Here is a 4,899-nt window from a genome sequence, read left to right as displayed (position 1 = left end):
CTATCCTGTNTGTCTGTNAGTNTACANATATATATATATATATATATANATTTATATATATATATTGATGTTATCCACAGATAACATTATCTGAAAACAAACTTAATTATTTATCGCAGATTATACGATCTTAGAAATTACAAAAACATATATGTAGATGTATGTGTGTATAATAATCATTAAATAAATAAATGTACATATTTTATAAATTAATGCAAATTGCTTTCACGTCTAGAAGAAATACTTAAATATTTATTAGGTGTATATACATAATATCTCTTGACATACATATATGTATATAAAACCGTCTGTCCATCTTTACTGAAAAATAACAAAAATAAAAAATAAATATTAAAATTTTTCTTCTTGAAGTTGTATTTAAATAATAATAATATTTACAAATTAAGAAAATAACACATACTAACAAATTTTCTTCTTCATTGTATATTTTTATGTTCAAAGATTATTACTCCGAAATCCGAATTTCCAATGTTAGACTGCGTTCTCAAACTTCGGATGGTATAATAAATGTAAAAAGCCTTAAGCCATAAAGAATTGACTAATCACAGTTGAAAGTGAAGAAAATTAGTTGAATATAATTAAGTTTATGATTAAGTTGATTTCTTATTACACATAATTTCTTACTACGCATAAGATCCAGGCTTAATTGATTAATTTTTGATTTTAGGTTTACTATATTCATTGTATTACACACATACACTCGGGCTTTGTTCGTTTTCGTATAAATTTATTGAATTATTAAATAGTGACTTTTCCCAAATAAAAATAATAATGAAGATGTTTTCCTCAAATGATTTCTAATCGATTCTATTCATAAAACACATTAAATAAAATTGCTGTCTACTAACTTGACACATGATAAAATTTATTAATTATAAGAAAAATACTATTTCCCAAATGTTTAAATGTTTTTCCCAAATTTCCCCAAACGATTCCCAAATTATATAACATAAATAAATCAGAAATATTCAATTTGTCTGCTATCTTGTCAGTGGTGCGTTCAAGCCGAACAAACTGCTAATCTGCTCGCCGAGCGATTGTGATTGGTTGGATCTATAAGTATCAACCATATTCATTTGTTCGGCAAGCAGTCAACTTGAACACGTTCCAATGAATTGATGAATTGATAGGAAAACAGGATTTTAGTCGAAAACTACTGAAATTTTTAAACTTTCCAATATTTAAAAAAAGATATCAGGAAATTTTATAAATTTTTAAATACAAAAGAAAGTTACAACACAACACGATAAAAAATTTTTCATGTATGAATATGTATAAATTTATATGTATAAACATACATAAAATGTATAAATATTTATAAACATGTATAATTATATATGAAGTCCAAATATATTCATATATTCTTCTTTCTTTTGTAAAATTACTTATGTTTACAACTTCAGTCTCTAAGTAAGTGTTACGACAATTCTTGTGCTCAAACCCTTAATATTATCAACATATAACATGATGTAAGCATAGAAGTTGTATCAACTCCTATAAAATCACTAGTCTCTTCATGAGAAAATAGTACTGAATAGTAAACCACTAGATGACATATGTGTCGAGCATTTATATTTTCGCGTGGCTTTAAATAAATAAAAGATTTCATACAACGAATATGACCGAAAAAAAATTAATTACAAATAGAAATTAATAGGTAAATAGAAATTTATTAAATTGAAATTAATTGTAAATGTTTTTAAGTATTATATAATTGTGCTTGTTTTTTTCTTTCACATGCTTTTTTTAATGAATCATTATTTATTTGGCATGAATATTGACGCATTCGCGTTGTTTCATAATAATAAATACAATAATTTATTACGTTCAATTTATTACGTATTCAATTTATGATCATTACATGGAAATATGAAAGTGTAATTATATTTATCACATCATCAATAATTTGTTCGTAAATATTAAAACAGCTAAGTATTTTCTAAAATAATATTCAATGATTTGAAAAGCTTTGAAAAAGTGCATATAATAGCATATGATTAGGATGTCAATCTTCTTCAAGATTTTAGATTTACTAATTCTGCTTCTGGTGTAGAATTTGCAAGCTATATGAATGCTATTTTATATGTAGAACAATCAGTTTGCTTTATCATTTTTTTTGCAATAAAATCCGAAACATAATAAATTATGCAATCAAGTAAAAATTATCTGCATCATTCTTTGTATGCCAGTATGCTTTGTGTGCAGTGCACGACCAATACGACATCTGTAGTCACACGATTGAACTTCCTCATTCCGAGGAAGACATTTTCTAGTGAAATATGGCCGAATAAGTACAGCTTATATTCTTATATTCATATATTTTTACACCGTGACATGTAAAATGGATTACTGATGGCAGTAGGGGGAGGGGGGGGATAGAAACACGAGTAGAATGAGAGGCAAATAAATGGATAACATCTTTCTTTATTTATAGTCTGATTAGTTGTTATTGATCCAACAGTACTGATCCAACCAATCAGATTTAGTAAACAGAGAAAGAATGTTCATTCATTTATTTGCCTCTTACTCTTTCTATCCACCACCGCCATCGGTAGTCCATTCTATGCTAAGTTGAGATTCTTTCTCGAATGTCATCGAGGTATCATCCTTGTTGTTTATCATATATTTTTTATCACAGATATTTAGACAAAGATGACATTGGATTCGGGGAGCATCCAGGTGGGAATCTGAACACGCCTCTATGGGTGTATTCGTTTACGCAGTGGCTAGCGCATCCACTGTTTTCTCATCTAATCACATGACTTAAATTTATTTAACGGACCTCTGCATGAATAGCTACTCAGTATCGTATGGATCGTATCTTCCAATAGAAAATCGGACAATGCTGAGAACTATTTATAAATATTCGTGTTTTCTCTTACCCTCTTATTGTGATTCTATACTTATCGTAATATCTATATGCGCTCTTTTTTCTTTCCGTTTTTTATATAATATTATCTTTCGCGTTCTTTTTTCTTCTTGCTCACAATTTTATTAAATAAATATGGTATTTGTTTTACGATTGTTTAATGATAAGATTTAGCAATGATTTTAATTTAACAACTAATTACAATAATATTTTTAGTAATGTAATATAAATAGCTGAGCGTTCCTAATTATCAGACCACTATAAACTATTATTGAGTAACTATCGAACACTTACTACATCGTACTACTGAACAGCTATCATATTATTAATTAATACTAACTATAGAGAAAGAAAATTTATTTTCATTCGCGGTAAGAAGAAACAGGAATGTGCAGGTTTCAAAGTTATGTGACAAACAGATAATGTCATAGAAGGAAGCGAAAAAAAATATTTTAGGATTGTGGAAACCTAGAAAGAAATAGAGATTAGAATTATAATTTCTTATTATTCAATTTTTTTATTTTAATAATTTATTTAACTTATTTGAAAAAAAATTATGAGTCTTCTTATCACATATAATTTTAAACTGCTGAATAGAGACAAGAAAAAAGAAGATTGAAAATAATTTTAAAAATTCAGTAATATATTTAAGTATTATATTATACATTTGTTAAATAAAATTTATTTCATACTTTATATATAATACGCAATACAATTTCATTTGAAATACACATTACTGATTCACATTCTATGAGTGAAGTTTCATCATAAACTTCAAGCAGTCTTTTAATGCATCATATTTATTATTAATACAATTTTGACGTATAATAGTCAAATTGTTGAAATATATTTTCTCGCACTCGATTTTACTAAAAAGACATGATATTTATTTTACAAATTTTATGATAAGATTTTACAATAAAATCACACGAGCACAATTTTAATAATAGTATAAGTCGAACGGAGAGTGCTTTCTTATTAAATAATTTAATATCACAAAAATATGAAAAAGAAATGATTATGGAAAAGATAAATTTTCAAAGGAATATATTTTTTAATATAAATTTATTTATATAATATTTATATAATATTTATTTATATAATATTTAATGCAGCGTATACAATACAATTTAAATTGTAGACTAGGTTAAACTAGACTACAGTCATGTTTATTAGTAATACAATTTTGTCTTAAAAATACAAAATATATGAATTTTTTATTAACACTGTGAGGGACTTGGTTAGATGGCGCGAGTGGATGTTTGCGTGTGAATGTAACGGTGAATTAGATTGCATATATATGCACTGAAGTGTAATTAGAGGCGAAAAATAGGATATTAGGTACGGATACGGATAAGTACAGGGTGCGTCAGATATTTGAGGACATATTGACTATAAAACTAAAATTTGTATATTTCTTAGAAAATTTATTGTATTTTATTGAATTTTTTACAGCAAAGTAAGTCGTAGGCTATACAGTTATTCGATAAAATCGCCTTCAGCAGCAGTAACAGCTTCAATTCTCTGCCGAAAACGTTTGCATGCTCGAATCAAAGGATCCTTGTCCATATGCGTCATTACTCTGGTAATAGTTGCTCTGAGGAAATCAAGCATGTTATGGGGATGTTTATTGATTTCCCGTTCTACAACGCTCCATACATAGTAATCTAAAGGATTAAGATCAGGGAAGCTAGGCCACATGTTTGGGATTATGTGATCATGCAGATTCTCGGACATCCAATCTTGCGTCGTCGTGGCTTTATGTGGCTTATGTGAAGGAGCAGAATCCTGTTGGAATACGTATAGCCTTTCGCACGCTATCTATCCAAGGTTTCACAACTGCTTCCAAAACTGCAATGTAGGCAGCAGCATTCACTCGAAGTCCTTGAGCAAAGAAGTGAGATGGCATGACGTGTCCTTCATTGTTCACCACTTCCAAAATCATGAAGTTGCCTTGTGTGCATAACATGAGGAATTTCTGAAGGATCAGCACATAGCCTATCATTTCG

Source organism: Atta cephalotes, assembly GCF_000143395.1.
Source record: "Atta cephalotes unplaced genomic scaffold scaffold00020, whole genome shotgun sequence".
Taxonomy (NCBI): Eukaryota; Metazoa; Arthropoda; class Insecta; order Hymenoptera; family Formicidae; genus Atta; species Atta cephalotes.
This window is presented reverse-complemented; position numbering follows the sequence as displayed.